Source organism: Pinus tabuliformis, chromosome X (assembly GCF_031772625.1).
Source record: "Pinus tabuliformis cultivar Carrire ecotype Pingquan chromosome X, CPIR1, whole genome shotgun sequence".
NCBI lineage: Eukaryota > Viridiplantae > Streptophyta > Pinopsida > Pinales > Pinaceae > Pinus > Pinus tabuliformis.
The window spans coordinates 966,443,978-966,462,229 of record NC_142308.1 but is presented as its reverse complement, the minus strand read 5'-3'; the positions used below and the strand labels follow the sequence as shown (position 1 = coordinate 966,462,229).

Genomic DNA, 18,252 nt, shown 5'->3' with positions numbered 1-18,252 from the left:
ATGGTTGAATTTTCCTAAATGATTACACGAGGCATCATGGTTAGTGTGATCACATGGGCCTTGGCCAAACACAAATGCATTATATTATGAAACTTGTTTCTACCACTTGATTTGGTTTTTACACCCATAGAAAAAAATCATGGTATGTCCCCAAATGAGACTTGGAATCAAGTTAAAACTCACCATAAAATTCAAATTGAGACTTGGATGGGAAAAACATCAATTTTGTTGGAATATTCACAGATTGCTATAGCTATGGATGCCCCCTCATGGGAATCCATAGTTAAAAATTTGATTTATTTGAATATCTTCAGACCTAGGGTTTTTTTCAGTAAAAATCAATGTAAATTTTGCAAAAGGGGTTGGATTTTACAAAACACTAGCTCGAGAAATTGTGGGCAGTGTGATCTTATAGGCCATTCCCAAACACAACCTTTAAATTTTAGAAAAATTATTTTTGTAGCTTGATTTGGTTTTCATGTCCAGGGACAAAATTCACAATATGTCCCTGAATGGCTCTAGCAAGTGAGATGTAGCTAGCCATAAAATACAAATTGGGAACCAAATAGGAAAATCGTTGATTTCGTTAGAATCTTAACACCATGTGAGAGATAGTGTCATGCCCGATCTTAAGATTCTATGGGGAAACTTTATTTATTGAGGATCTTTGAGGATATGGTTTTGTTCAATAAAGACCAATGCAAATTTTGTATAAAGAGGTGGATTTTGCAAAACATTTGCTTGAGAAATCGTGAATAGCGTGCACATATGGGCCTTGGCCAAACACACTAAAAATATTAGGGAAATAATTTCTTGACACTTGGTTGATTTTTATACCCACAAATAAAATTCACAATATGTCTTGAATGGCTTGAGCTAGTGAGATGCAACTAGCCAAAAAATACAAATTTGGACTTAGATTGGTAGTCTCTCAATTTTGTTTGACTCTCCTCACTAAGTTACATCTAGGGGCACTCCCTTCTTAGGATTTCATAGGAAAAGAATGATTTATTGAGGTACTTTAAAGCCATGTTTTCTCTTAGTAAAGGCCAATGAAACTTTTTCACAAGGGTATGGATTTTGTAAAACACCCACTCAAGCAATCATGTGTATTGTGACTACATGGGCCTTGGACTAAAACCATTTCCAAATCTTACAAAAGTAATTTTTGCTACTTGTTTGCATTTTTACACTCTTAGACAAAATGTGTGAAGGACTAGAGACCAATTAGAGAAGGTATCGAAGGAACCCACCTAGGTACTAGACATCCTAGTGAGGTCCCACATCTAGGTTAAGGTGAAAGTGGCTCAAGTAACATGTTCCATGACATTGCAATAATAGTTGAGTGGTATGTTATCATAATTATATGGGACATGCATGAATATGACATAAGGGTAGATTGTAGAATAGACCTTGCATGGGAAGGCAGATGTGAGTATTAGAATGAAAATATTGTATGGTATAAACCATTAAAAAAAATTGGAAAATTTATTACACACATAATATAGCAACAACAAGATCCTCCTTTCGAATGCATAAAATGGTGTAATTTTGTGTAACTTCTTATTAAATGATTTATAGCAGTACATTAATGATCATATATGAGAAAGAATAATAACGAAGCCACTATTGCAAGGGAGGGATGATAGGTATAATACTCCCCATCTCCAAACCCAACAATTTCTCTTACATGTATTTTGGCAATCGTTGACAAATATAGCTAGTGCATGACAATTTATTTTTATGATGTGAATGGAAATGTAGTGTAAAAAAATGAGCATTTAGTAAAATAATTAAGCTACCCAAAACAATGTGGGGCTTCTTAATGTGGTCAAATGTGGCTATAAATCTATTAATAAAATGAAAATAACATTGGGGACATGTGGATCATAGTTAGAGGAGAATCATCTTGCATGAGGACACTTGGATAGTAAACCATGGAAGAGGAAGTGTTGGAATAACAACTTGTTAGAGAGTGCACCATCATAGAGGAGGGTGTTGATCCCAAGGAGGATCATGATTGGATGGGTTTTAACTTGTATGGAATTATGCCCTTATTATGTTAGCCTCAATCACCGATTACATATCTAAGGAGGACAAATCGTTGTATATTTTTTCATCATTGTACTATATTCACTGCATTTTATTAGAAAAGTCTTGCAAAGAGAAAGACCTCAAGCTAAGGAGGTAACCCTATTAGTATGAAATTAGGGTGCATGAGAAAACCCTAGAATAAGAAAAGGGGAGAGAAATATGTTTTGGTTTCTTTTATGTCAATTTTAGGTTTGATCATTTGATGTTATCATTTAATAATATGCATGTAGACAGTAGAGAAGAACATGGATTTGGTATGATACCGGATCATGACAATGATATATCTTATTACACTATTAGATTTTCTAACCTACTAAAAGACATGGAATGTGGAGATAACACCTTGAATTATTTTAGAACCTTGTTCTTATGGGATGTGAGGTTAGGAAATTTCACGATGAGATGAAATTGATGAGTCTTAAGCATGGTGATATTTCTTTCTTAGAATAGAAGTTGGTTATTATATCTTTCATGATATTCCATGGAAGGTTGTTGCTTATGTTAATGCAAGAGTTAAGGGACAAGGACTTGAGTACACAAACCCTACTATAAACAAGCATATATGGAGACTAGGACTAGATTCGTCTTTCCATCCACTTGTGTGATGCAAGATGGATAGCGTTTGTAAACCCTAAGGAAGAAAACAATGTGAGTGTGAAGAGTGTATGTGATAAAAACTTGTTGAATCCAAGAGAGGACTTGTTGGTGTTGATGCTAGATTTTGTGGATATTTAATGGTGGTTAAGGTTTTCATGATTTTATATTACTAATGTTAAAAGAGGCACTATACCCATTTTTTGACAAATTTGATTTTCCTTCTTGCAATGTCTTCATGATTAATTAATTTCTAAGATTGATCATTCATGTTCATTTGATATAACAGAGGGCTGAAACTATCAAGCTATATTATAGAACTTGAATATAAAAATCATATTTCTATTACATAAATTATTGTAATAAAGTGATTTTTTGATTTGGTATATGCTTGGAGAAGTGTGCCCTAAGGGATAAAACTTGTTACAATTTGTTTAGGATCATCAACCACATGTGCCACTAGGAATATTCCTGATTAATATGTCCTTAAAAACCCAGTCAAAACACTTTCAAAAATAAAAATAATGTTACCAACCTAACGAGAATTATGACATCAAAATGAGAGCTCTAGCCCAAAAGATCCCATTTTCTTAAACAAAAAACATTAAAAAACACCACAAAATTAAAAAGTGGTGTTGTATTACCCTTTGTTTGGATCAAAATTCCAACGATTTTCATTCATGGCATTAAAAACCAAAATAATTATCATGAAAAATATTAAAATTCCAATAAAATTCAACCATGGTGTTAAAGCTAAAATAGCATGACTCCTAAAAACTTTGAAATTATAACATTTCCCAACCATGGAATTAAACCAAATAAATCACAAAAAACCTTAAAATTTCAACATATTTCAACTATAATCCAAATATCATGACTAAAAAATACGTAAAATCAATAACTAAATCAAAGATTCATTCTACCAAGAGAAAATGTTTAAAGGCTAAAAGTATAGCTCTTTTGAGATCTAAGCCTAAGACAACTTGACCCATTTTTATTGGGGCACTAAAAGTGCGATATATTTATAGCTATGGCTTATAAAATCATCATTTGTGAGCAAAATATCATGAAAAGAAACTCTTCTAAAATGATGTAATGCAAAATAAAATAAAATAATGGAAAACATGCAAAAAAAAAAGAAATTCTAAGAAATTAAATAATTAAGAAGAACATCTTTTCCAAACTTGAAAAATTTAAAAAATAAATTAAAAATGTTTAAAGCAATTAAAAAAAATAAACTAACTAAAATGTAATGAAATATCTTTCTCCTCTTACTAGAAGAAAGAGATCATTTTTTCTTTTCTTTTGGGATATGTTTTCTTTCAATGGGGATTGCACAAAGAAACAATATTCTCATTAGTCTTTTTTCCATAATAAAGTATACACTTACAAAGTAATACTTTCTAATTCAATCCCAAGGAACTGATTGAAAATGGTATACTTAGTCACAAGGGTGTCATCCTCATCCACACCCCCGACCTCTTTTGTTAAAAACATGCACAAAAAGTATGCAACAAATTAATATAAGTATTTAATACATTACTATTCACAATAATATACATTATAGATTGTATAATGTCCCTTGGTTTCAATAATCCAAGTGGTATCTTGGACTCCAAATACCTTTCACATTCCACACCACGACCCTTAGTAAATTAGGTGTCCAACATTCACCCTCTTAATTTGAAGGGGAATATATGAGTCCAAGAAGAGAGATATAATACAAAAATATAATAATGCATGAAAACAATACGCTGATTTTTCTCATCGAGATAGAGGTATAAGGTGGGACAACTCGAGGTCTCAATCAGTGATGGTTTAAGGATGACCACCAACACTTGGAATTCTTAGTGCGGTTCTTGGAACTCTTCTAAATCTGGCAAGAAGCTAAAGTCTTCTGCTAGAGGAAGTGCTCTCTAGTTTTTTGAAAAGGGAGACCATTAGGGTCTCAACCTAGAATGCTTAGTGCAATTCATGTAACAACTCCAAATATGGAAATAAGTTGTTAGTATTCTGCTAGAGGAGCTGTCCCTAATGCTTTGAGGAGGGAGACCATCAACCTCAAAAAGGGAGGTCTCAACGTACGGTGGATTTAGAAAGGTCACCAACCAAAGGCATGCCCAGGGGACTCTTTGTCTTTGGATACAACTCTGAATCTAGGTATGGTTGTCTTTGGCTGTAGGCTCAGACAATTGGTTCAAGTTTCAACTCAACCTCGTTTGATGTATATTTGAAGCTTGTAGATGATCAGTAGTTCCCCCCTATCATATACAAGGTGAGAAGATGAAGTAAACTCAACTATAATACTTTTTAATACTCAAGAAAAAATGCTATGATATGATCCAAATATCCTCTTGGCTATTGAAGCCCATTTCCAATATGTGACCAATCTAAGGTGAATCTTTATTGTTGCAGTAGGCTTATTTCTGAAGCATCTATTTGAATGGTGAGTGTGATGACGACAATGCTCACATGGGTGAATATAAAAATAATTATCTTTCACATGGCCAACTCGATTACAATGCTTCCATTTGAAAATATGGTGTTGTGTAAGAGGAACATAAATTGGTGAAGATGAACCATCATGAAGGAACCCAACACTTTGGAATTGAATGGGATTGGAATAGTTTGGAGTATGAAAGCACGCATCCTTGTCATATCCAAGACTGCTTTTTCTTATGTTATTGGAAATCTCTTTCAAAGGTCTGATGATGGGCTTGGGAAGTACAGACTGAACATGAAAATTTTCATGAAAATCTCTTCCTACAGTGGGCACTAATTGTGACTCTTAACTTCATTGATTTCATCCCTTTCTAACAGTTGATGGGAGTCCATCTCAAACTCAAACAGAGGATTATTCTAAACAAAAAGAAGTTCATAATGATGTCTATGTTGCTATAGCTCATCTCGTTGTAGTTGTGATCCAAATTGAAAATTCATCTTTTCATGTGCATACTTCACATAGGTTTGAATGTCTGTGAGAGTGACTTCATTGACTTCTACCATACCATCAACAATGTAGAGTGTTAGAGTATTTAGTAACTCTGATGCTTCATGAAATCTATCCATGTTTGTAATAATACAAACTGAAAAATGAGATTCCAATGAGATGTCATATTCTGTTGAATTTTTTATTTTTCCAATATAGAATAATTGTTGGCAACATAAAGCACTTTTCTCCTTTCTTAATAAGATTATTCAGAAAGTTAATTACAATAGAATAATGTAAAGTAAAAAACATAACCTGACAAAGAAAATGATAATGCATGAATTAACTTCTTACAGTTAGAACCAAACTATGCCCGTGTATTGAAATAAGCCTACCTGCAGGCATACCTTTAGTGAAGGCATCATAATGGAATTTCTGGCTTCTCCAAAAATTTATTGACCCTCTTGGAGTTTCCATCATAGAGGTATATTCTTTAGCATCCAACAAAAATCCAGTCCAATGGACAAGTCCAGGAACAAAATGTCGTTGTACATGTAAAGTGAGGTGACAACTCTAGGAAGAAAACATCGTTGGACACATAGAGTGAAGTTGTCAAAATTTATGAAATATTAATATGAATGACGCAAGTTCGATTAATCACAGGTAGAGACACAATTGACTAGACTTCTGGATAATTCAAATTTTTTTGTTCCTTTGATATAAAATTAAAATGACTAAAGTTCAACAATATTTCTCCCTTGATGAGGCTAGGCCAATATTACATTATGCAATATTTAGAATGACTAACATGGAGACTTTTATATTTCACGACTCTATTTTTGTTTTCCGTTTGAGGGCTCCACTGCATGTGACTGACTCTCTTTGATTCTTTGGAAGAATAAGAGATGTCTAGGTTATTGTGAAATTACCAACACAAAATATATATTCAAAATAAAAATTACCATCACATATTCCCAATTATACTTTGTTTTAACACATTGAAGTCTAGTGCTTTGCCAACAGATCCCATGGAATCTACAAGATCTCGACACTTACCGCACTAGCGCATATAGAGATTTCTAACCAACATATAATATGTACCAATGCCAATGTATACATAGAGAAAAAACCATATATGTCAAATACATTCAACGCAGGGGTTACCCACACAATTCAATGCGGAGAGAAATATGTTAAATGAACATACTAGAGTTTGATGCACATACCAACTCCAATACAACACTCACTACTTTGGCATTCAAGGCTTAACACATAAAACTTCAGTGTTCAACTATAATTCACATAACTCAATGTTCAATACAAAACTCAATGCACATATAATAAAACCCACAACTCAAACTTCAACGAACAACCATGCCATCTATAACAACCCCTGGTTGATCTTCCATGTAAATAAAATCACACCAAGCTCATGGGACACGTATTCCAAGTTGAATGGTGGGAAAAAAATTATAGTGAGCATCACTTGTGGTTTCTTTATGGCTATGGAAATTGGCAAAGTAAAAGAGGCAATACATGACTTTTAAATATGAAAATAAAGAAAATTAAGAGAAATTTAAGGTGAAGAGACACAAATATGCCTATAAGGGAAATTAGAGGAAAATGAAGAAAAAGGAGACATCAATGATAAAAAAAGGGCATAAAGAAAGAGTTCACAACTTTTGGTTTATATTTTGGCTTAGATTTTAGTTAGTTTAGTTTTCACTTTATCCTTCCAAACTCTCGTTCTCTCATACTCTTGCAAACTTGGAGCACTCTAGCATTCACATATATTTGAACAAAGCAAGCAAGGAAAGTAAGAAAGTGCAAGGAGACAGTTGGATCAATAGCTACAATATGCTTACTTTGTAGGTAATAGATTTCATGTTTGATTTCATTGCTAGTTTTTGGATGCATGGTATATGCATTTGGATCCTTGGTTTTGTTTTTTCATTTGCATGGAGATTTTGCCTGGATTGATAGTGGTTTCAACCTTGCCTTACCATTTCCTAGATAACCAAGGTGTAGTAGGTTCCCATTTGGTTTTCTGATTATTTCTCAGATTTCCTATTGCCTTAGGTTGGAACAACTTCTCTGGTGTCCCAGAACAACATTGGTTCATTAGAGGTTTTCGGTTGAGTTACTAGTCCCTAGAGCCTGTGGGTTGGGACAAATGCTCTACAGCCCTGAAACAACTCAGGTTCCATGGAGGTTATGGGTTGAGTTACTAGTTCTTGGAGCATTGGACAACTTGGTCAGAGACAAAACTAGTTTATTTTAGTTATTTTTGGACCATATAGGTGAGATCATTGTGTTAGCGGATTGAGGTGCTTTGGCATCTAGAAGCACTGATTAGTTTCATTTTGGTTTGATCATTATTATCCCACATTCATGCTTACAATATGGTGCATTTGTGATTAGCTGAAAGAGATATGTGGTTTAGCCCAATCTATGGTCAGGTGGTGCATGGAAGTCCCAGACTTGGTTGGAATTTCCATATGTTAATATTAACTATTTTCCTATTGTGATCCATGAACACTTGTACTGGTTGTTATGGTGATATTATGTCTAGTTTGTCATAATTTCTATTATGGTTATATATTTGTTATATGCATAGTTTTATGATGTGCTCTAGCTATGGCTTTTGTTCATGATTTGATAAGTTACTAGATGGTTAATAAATGCATGGGATAACAAGTGTTGTTTCATCTATCTTGGGAGGGAATTGAGCCTTCTAGTTGATTCTCAGATGAATTTTGAGAGTTTATGATCAGATATGCATTCATTACCTATAGTTTATATGTTTTCCATTTGTTTGACAAGATGTATATCTTGCATTAGACATGTATTGGTCAAGATCTTGTTCAAGTTTTGATTGTTTAGCATTGTTATCATCATTGTCATGATTCTAGAATGTTTCAGGAAGTTCTAGATAGTGTTCTAGAATCTATCCTAAAAATTTTGCATAGATCCCGTGAACGGATGCACTGAACTAAGGAATTTGTGTCATAACTGCATGTAGGCAGGCTTATGGGTGTGGTTGGAGCCTCATAAATGCATCCACAAAGTGTCTGGGGCATGATTGGGGTGTTAAGTCAGTGAAAAAGAGTTCCATCTTAGGGATTGATCACTTGGGATGGTTGATAGGATTTTCAGTGATCTGTAGCCACTAAGGGATTCCAATAAGTTGTTGGTTTGTAGTCCCCACTTCCATCACTGAAAATGGGAGTTTAGGTCATGTCATAGTAGCAATTAGCTCATGTTTACCTTGGAGATCTTGTTAAAGTTAGTAAATGTGGGAGGGGGCGTTACACCATTAATAAAATTCAAAATGCATAGCATTGAAGTATTCAAAAATGTATCTCAATACACAATTCATAATAAATATTCTTGGGTCTAATATTCATATTGAAATGAAACTACTGTGGTAGGAGTTATCAATGCATCAGTTAACGGAAGAGCGAGTCATGACTTCTAGACAATGTTGGTGCTACATGTGCCTTGGATGGGAGGTTTTCCTCTTCACAAACTGCAATTTGTGGATGTAGAGTGTTAATCTTCTTCGAATCCAATTTACCCAAAAAGAAGGAAATTGTAATTATAGGAATCAATCCTGGACAAAGATTGTAGGGAGGTAGTCACTCAATTTTTGAAGCATGTAGAGAGACTGCCATATGACACATAATATTCTATCTTTATTTTATGGAAGAATTCACTGAGTGCAAGACTAACAAACAATGGAGTCTCACCAAAATGGTATCAGTCGAGGAAGGTAGGAATAATAGTATAATTTTCCACAAAACGAGTGGCTCAAATTAGAGCAGGGCTATTATTTGCTAATAATGCCTAAAATCATCATGATAATAAAAGAAAAAAACTCATTTTATTTCATCATAAATAAAACAAATCATCAACGAATTATCTCACCATGAATATCTCCCTCAATGACGGATATTCATTAGCGGGATGGTACAGTTGGTTTCACAACCTACATAGAGGCAACATCTACTATTGCATCCACTAAACTACTGTCATGCGTTTATGGTCAAGGGACAAAATGGGAACTATCTAGAGAAATAATTGGATATGGAACAATGGTAGTTGAAATGGGGTGGGGGGGCAGAGGGAAAATGGAGTTCGGAGGGTATTGGTGGTGCTACCATATGGTCTATGGATGTAGCCCTTGTGGGTAGATGGGATGGAAAATGTGGTGGAGATAAATGTGTTAGAAAATTATATATTATGGAGCAATGGAGCACATAAAATATTGCATAAATATAAACACAGAAAGCGCATAAAACAAGAGAGACACAGATATACGTGGTTCACCTAGTTTGGGCTACGTCCACCCCGAACAGCCAGTCCTTCCTTTCTATTATCCAGCAAAATGAAGCGACACAACCTACAGCAGATCCGCTGTAATATCCTCTATTTTCTCTCACAGTCTCACCTCTCTATTTCCCACTCACAGAATACACATCTATCACACAGCCTCAAACACAATGCCCTCATACAAAGAGAGGGGTTGCCTTCTAGGGCAAAAAACCCTAAACTAAACACAAGTTCTACCGGCAGATCATCCGCCTAATGAACGACCCAGATTGACTAGAAATTACTATACTTTTACAAGGAAATTTTACAGATGTTTTTAGCTTCGGGGGCGCTACCCCCGAACCCCCCGCCAGGGGGGGACTCCCAAAGGTCGCAACTGCCCCCCTTGGACCCCCCCTACAGCGAATATTTTACGGGCGGCATTGCCGCCCCCATTTCGAACTGGGGTCCAATGTGGCGATACCTTTGCATACATTAAGCTTCCAACTGCTGATGCATATAGAACTTTAGACATATAATCCATGTCTTCTTGGGTCTTTGGGCACATTTCCTTGCTAAGTTTGAAATGGCTAGCAAAAGGTGTACTAACTGGTTTTGCATTGTGCATGTTAAATCTTTTCAACACCTTTTGTATGTACTCATTCTGAGACAATGTTAATTTACGATTTTTCCTGTCTCTAGTTATTCTCATACCAAGGATTTGTTTTGAAGCTCCCAAATCCTTCATTGCAAATGAATTTGCCAATTTTCTTTTGAGCACATTTATTTCCTTCATGTTAGATCCTGCAACAAGCATGTCATCTACATACAATAACAATATAATATAGTTGCCATCATTTTGCTTTTTCAAATAAACACAATGATCAGAGTGACATCTAGTATAACCTTGTTCGGACATAAACTTATCAAATTTTAGATACCACTGCCTTGGAGCCTGTTTTAAGCCATACAAGCTCTTCTTCAACCTGCACACTAGTTTCTCCTTCCCTTTCACCTCATATCCTTGTGGCTGCTGCATATATATCTCTTCCTCCAAATCCCCATGGAGAAAGGTTGTCTTTACATCTAACTGCTCAAGATGCAAATCTTTAGTTGCTACAAGACTTAAAATAGTTCTGATGAAGTCATTTTAACAACAGGAGAAAATATTTCATCAAAATAAATACCTTTCTTCTGTGCAAACCCCTTCACAACAAGTCTAGCTTTATACCTCTGTTTTCCTCCATCTTCTTCCTTCAGCCTGTAAACCCATTTATTCTTCAATGTAGTTTTTCCTACAGGCAACCTGACTAAATCCCAAGTCTGCTTATGCATTAAGGATTCCATCTCTTCTTCCATGGCTACCTCCCACTTCTTCTTGCTTTCAACCTGCATTGCTTCTTCATAACATTCGGGTTCACCGGAATCAGTCAACAATAAATAATATAATGAAGGAGAGTATCGTTCAGGGGGTCTACTTATCCTGGTAGATCTTCTAACACCACTTTCAGGTGTTTGGGGTGCATGTTGTTGTTGTGGTGGTTTTTTTTTGTTGTGGTTGTTGATTATTATTATTTTCAGGCACCTTTACCTTTTCAGTGATTTCATCAAGAACTGCATATTCCTTGTTTTCCTTTTCCTGTTTCTTTTCCTACAACGGATTCTTATAGAAGACCTTTTCATTGAATATTACATCTCTGCTCCTAATGATTTTGTGATTTTCGTAATCATATAAGCGATAACCAAAATCCTTAACACCATATCCAATAAAGGTACATTTCTTTGACTTTGCCTCATGCTTTGTTCTATTTTCTTTATCAATATGGACAAAGGCCTCACAACCAAAAGGCTTTAAAATAGAGTAGTTTACCTTTTACTTGTCCATGCTTCCTTTGGAACACCACCATCCAAGGAACTTGAAGGCCCTTTGTTTATTAGATAAACAGTATCTACAGCATCTTCCCAAAACTGTAAAGGCAATCCTGCATGCAATCTCATGCACCTTGCACGCTCCATGATTGTCTTGATCATCCTTTCTGACACACCATTTTCTTGTGCTGTTCTTGGAACTGTCTTCTCTCTACAAATTCCATGCTCTGAACAGTACCTATCAAACTCTTTGTTGCAATATTCACCTCCATTGTCTGATCTAAGACACTTCAATTTCTTTCCTGTCTCAATCTCAACCAATGCTTTCCATTTCTTGAAAGTATCAAATACATCAGATTTATTCTTAATACAATAAATCCAAGTTTTTCTAGTTGCATCATCAATAAAAGTAACATAATAACGAGAGCCATAGAGAGATGATACCTGAGTAGGTCCCCATACATCTGTATGCACAAGCTCTAATTTTTCATTCTTCTTTTCTTTCCCAACTCTGAGAAATCTGACTCTCTTCTGTTTTCCATAAATGCAATTCTCACAAAAGTCCAAATCAACATTCTTCAAACCCGGCAACAAATTCCTTGAGTGAAGAATCTTCATCCCCTTTTCACTCATGTGTCCGAGCCTATGATGCCATAATGCTGCATCTGCTCCTCTGGAAGTTAAAGCATTAACAGAGTTAGAAATACCATTGCATAAATACAATGTACCAACCTTTTCACCTTTTTCTATTACCAAGGCTCCTTTGGTGACCTTCCAAGCTTTATCTGTGAAAGTTGTCACACAACCTTCACCACCTAACTGCGCTGTTGAAATCAGATTTTTCTTTAGATCTGGAACATGCCTTACCTCCTTTAATAGCCATTGGTTTCCATTCTGCTGTTTTACAAGAACCTTACCCATTCCAACGATTTTAGAGGGTTTATCATCACCCAGACGAACTTGTCCAAAATCTCCTTGAACATAGTCATGAAAGTATTTCTTATCAGTTGTGGCATGGAATGAAGCCCCTGAATCTACCACCCAGGAATCAGTAATATTTTCGAAAGAAAGAATCAGAGCATCTTGTAACACCTCACCTGTCACATTTGCTTCATGATTGCTTTCTTGCTATGCATCTCCTTCTTTTCCCTTCTGATATCTACAGTCTTTCTTTAGGTGTCCTTTCTTTCCACATTTACAGCACAATATCCCCGATCTGGACTTGGATCTGCCTTTCCTTGATTTACTGCGATATCCTGAGCTCTTTCCTCTTTCCATTTTTCTTCCTCTAGACTCTGCACTCAAAGCATTTCCTGATGTCTCACCGGAACTTTTCCGTCGCATTTCCTTGCTAAGGATAGCACCGACAACATCATCAAACTTTAAAGTACTAGATCCAGAAACGGAGTTACTAATGGCCATTACCAAACTATTCCAACTTTCTAGTAATGATCACAAGAATAACAGAGCTCTAACTTCATCATCAAAGTTTACCCCTACAGAACTTAACTGACTTGTAACTGTATTAAAATAATTTAAATGGTCTGCAACAAATCCACCTTCCGACATCTTCATATTAAATAACTGTTTCATATGAAATACCTTGTTTGAGGTCGAGGGTTTTTCATATAGTTTTCACAACGTCTGAATCAAACCCTCTATCATGGTTTCTTTCGAAATGTTGAAGGTGACTGACGCAGCAAGGCACAACCGTATTGTTCCAAGTGCCTTTCTATCGAGAAGGTTCCATTCTTCGTCTGTCATACTCGTCGGCATATTTGATTTTCCGCCCAATGGTAGGTATAGATCTTTCTGATACAGATAATCTTCCATCTCCATCTTCCACAACGAGAATTTTTGGCCATTAAATTTCTCGACCCTAAACTTACCATCTTTCGCCATCGCTCCAACTCGAACCAGGAACCCTTCTTTCCTGCGATTTTATTAGCCAAATAGACCTTCGGCTCTGATACCAGTTAGAAAATTATATATTATGGAGCAATGGAGCACATAAAATATTGCAGAAATATAAACACAGAAAGCGCATAAAACAAGAGAGACACAGATATACGTGGTTCACCCAGTTTGGGCTACGTCCACCACGAATAGCCAGTCCTTCCTTTCTATTATCCAGCAAAATGAAGAGACACAACCTACAGCAGATCCGCTGTAATATCCTCTGTTTTCTCTCACAGTCTCACCTCTCTATTTCCCACTCACAGAATACACATCTATCACATAGCCTCAAATACAATTCCCTCATACAAAGAGAGGGGTTTCCTTCTAGGGCAAAAAGCCCTAAACTAAACATAAGTTCTACCCTCAGATCATCTGCCTAATGAACGGCCCAGATTGACTAGAAATTACTATACTTTTACAAGGCAATTTTACAGTTGTTTTTAGCTTCGGAGGCGCTGCTCCCGAACCCCCCGCCAGGGGGGGGGGGGCTCCCAAAGGTCACAACCGCCCACCCTGGACCCCCCCTACAGCGAATATTTTACGGGCGGCGTTGCCGCCCCCATTTCGAACTGGGGTCCAATGTGGCGATACCTTTGAATATAGAAGATAATCAGGATCCACACCCAACAAAATGATGATAAACAACCTTGGGTCGTACTAATTATTGAAGCTTCCAAGTCAAGGTATGCTACAGACCAAACATTGCTGAAATGTGATGATTATGATGGATAACTAATGGGAAAATAGTGGATGGTGGTGAATGATACATAGGGTTAAGAATGGAAAAATGAGAAAACAAAAGAACATGTATATACATTTTTAATATTTCAAACAGTAAACCAAAATATAATATTGAAATCAAAATTTAAAAAAAATCTAATTTGACACATGACACCTAGAAAGAGGAACATATGTCTACCCCAGGTGGGGTTGACTCCTCACCTAGTGTCATTCGTAGTCTATAAAAAAATCAAACAAACACTAAAATTATACCCAACCTAAAATAATATATATTGTGGAGTAAAAATATGACAAGTTTTTGACAAGGAGGGATAGTTTTAATTCACTATAGTTGACTATGCAATACACAAAATGAGTAAGCAATGTCAACTGCAACATTAGTGGCAAAAACTAGCAATAATGCATTAGTGCTAGTTTTTGCCACTAATATTGCAGTTGACATTGCTTACTCATTTTGTGTACTGCATAGTCAACTACGGTGAATTAAAACTATCCCTCCTTGCAAAAATTTGGCATGTTTTTACTCCATAATATATATTCTTTTAGGTTGGGTATAATTGTGGTTCTTGTTTAATTTTTTTATAGACTACGATGACACCAGGTGAGGAGCCAGCCCCACCTGGGAAGAGGAACATATGTCTACCACAGGTGGGGTTGGCTCCTCACCTAGTTTCATCATAGTCTATATAAAAAAAAAAAATAGACACTACAATTGTACCCAACCTAAAAGAATATATATTATGGAGTAAAAACATGCCAAATTTGTGCAAGGAGGGATAGTTTTAATTCACAATAGTTGACTATGTAGTACAGAAAATGAGTAAGCAATATCAACTGCAATATTAGTGGCAGAAACTAGCACTAATGCATATCTAGGGGTGGGAGGAGTCTTATGAGGGCATAACAACTTCAAAACACACACACACACACACACACAAATATATATATATATATATATTATTGATCCCATAAAACATTTTTCGTAGACAGTACATGTATGAGGCTCAAGTGAGCTTCCATGTGGGCTATTCTTTTCAACTTGTGCTATAACAGGGGATGGTCCAATCCCTCACTCAACATCAACTATTGGTAGCTCCTTGTGCGATGATGCTACCAACCTACCATGCTGCACTCAGGTCTGATTAAACACCGTATTTTTGTATGGGTTTCATAATGTTGTTAATTTCCAGAGGATGTTGAATAGGGAGGTTAAGCCTTTGACTAGGTGGACAAGGACCTAGTGCTAGTTTGCACATAGGATTTTGTCCATCCTATGCGGACCCAAAACCCAATTGCTAGACTTATCGCATGTCAAAGTAGTTGTCGTGGAGTCCTAGCTAAAACCACGACCATATATTCCTCAAAAAATATAGAGGTACCTCACTATAATTACAGACAGGTTTATCAAATACTATAAACCACCTATGGATCCAATGGTCTAAAAATGGTTGATAAGTGTACCAGTCCATATAAATGCAGTTTTTGTCAACTAGTAAAGGTTGGATAGTTCTTGGGTTAATGAACAAAGACAAGAAACCTTGTTTAATAATGTTGAAGTATTTGATTTGGTCTTTATTCATACTAGATTTGTTTTGTTCATACATTCTATCCCTATAATTAGAAATATTCATTAACTAGATTTGAGATTTGGAGATGGATGATACAATTGACTTTTTGCACTTGCAAGAAACAATTGTGAAGTTTCTTTGGTGATTTGGATATCTTGAATTTGTGACCTCAAAGTAGCCAAGAATGCATCAATTTCATCACTTGGATTTCTTGATTCTTGGTTCAAGTTTGGTTGCTCTAAATTTTGGTTTTGTGATGGTGGGTTTGAGTTTCATTATGTTCCATATTGCTGCAGTTCAATATAGTGATAGTGCTTAGGGTACTATTTAGGTATTTTTTTCAATTTTAAATCAAATTAAAAAAAATGAATGGTTACCTAAAATCCATAGATAATGTATGGTGTTGATTTGTTGTTCGATGTAGATTCGGAATCAACAGTTTTTCCCAATATCTCCTAAAAATCATTGTGTGGCCCCAATGTGTTAAAGAATAAGATGTCGAGTTGGCATCTTGATTGGCAGGTCGATCCTTGGTGAACTTGGATGCCCAAGCACGTGCGTGTGTTCTATCAAGTTGCACATTTACCCTCACCATACGTACTGATAGGACGGTATCTGATGTAATGGATCCCGTCTCTTGAATCGTGATGATCGCCCATCTGCGAGAGCAGCTGCCGCCAGGAGCTCCACCTTTTCATATGTCCAATCATCCCATAGAGAGACTTGGGCTGATAATCCCTGCCGATTTCCTTGCGATTCCGAGACCGGGGCCAAGTGCCTTCCCCGATTAAGGTTGGGTAGCCTGGATTAAATCCTTCGCTGCCAGCTGTTCGCATGCTTCCTTTATGATTGGGTCGTCGATCTCCGGCCAGCACCTGTCCATGGCAATGTTTGGGTTGTCTGCTCCATAGTTTGCCAAATGGTCAGCTAGACCATTCGCCTTTCTCCTGATTGTCTGGAAGGTTAAACCTTTCATCTCCGTAATGAGCTCTGCTATGTTTTCCGTAGCTTTGGCAAGCCTCCAATGCTTGGTGGCTTTGCTGATGGGCGTTCCTGTCTGTAGGCGTTTAGCCGTCATACTCGGGATCCAAGTTAACATAGGACCTCTACACAATAGAAATCCATGACAATTCTGGAAGAGGATTCAAAGTGATGCTATTCCCTATTTATCACTCGTGTTTGGGACTCATCTCTAATAATAACTTTTTGATTCCTAATGACTGCCCATTTCCTCTCTTTTCTTGCCTCCTTGATATTTTATACTTCTTTCCTAAGTTCAACTTGGTCTTCTAGAATGAGATCATCATTTATAAAGATTCGCGTTCCTTTTAGGCTTGGGGATTTCCTAAGTATATATAATTTATGGTCATTACAACTGACCTTGACACAGATTAGTCTATGTTTATGCTCAAGTATATTTCCTACCCTTATTTCTTCGGTGAGATAAGTCGTCTAGATTTGAGATTTTGTCTTTAATTCTTCTTTAACTGGTTCTAATGTGTCTTCATTATTTTGTTCTTTTATATCAGAAATTATAAGGTGTACGCCGCTTTTGTGGCGCTTATGATTGAGAACAATTAGTTTATAAATTTATTCTTTCATTGGGTTCAATATCTAATTTATTCTCTATATTATCTAGGGCTGAATTACTATGTAGTTGTTCTTTTATATTTTTAATCTCATTTTATAGAGTGTAATTTTCTTTAACCATTTCTTGTTTGCTATGTTCAATTTCTTGAATTCTACCTTTCATTCCTTGGAGTTCAGTCTTGAGTGAGAGTATTTTATTTTATAATGATTTATGGTTACTGTCAAACATGGTAGTTGATTCTAGCTTAAAATGATTTTCTCTTTCTTCTCTTCATGTTTCTAAAGATTCAACGTACTCATAAATACTTTCTAGGGTAATGTTACTTGGTCTCCCTTTCCTAGAGGGGGGTTTAGAAAAGTGAGGAGAAGTAATCATAATGGAAATAAGAAAAAGTTAACAAGAGGAGAGTAAGAGGAAATGTATGCACCTGAGAGAGCTGTCTAGAGTGGTGTTTGTAATGCATATTTAATTGGATGGAATGTTTTTTATAGTCCTATTCGATACACTCCAACAGAGCTTCCAAAATTATGCATAAATGCAATTTCTTGGAACCATAGATCCAGACAATCTGCAGAATAATATCTTTTGACTATTAG

General features: G+C 36.1%; 1 pseudogene; it reads right to left on the bottom strand.

Moving 5' to 3' along the window:
- LOC149142943 (alpha-bisabolene synthase-like) overlaps positions 1-18,252 on the bottom strand; it is a 76,225-nt pseudogene that overhangs the window by 17,944 nt on the left and 40,029 nt on the right.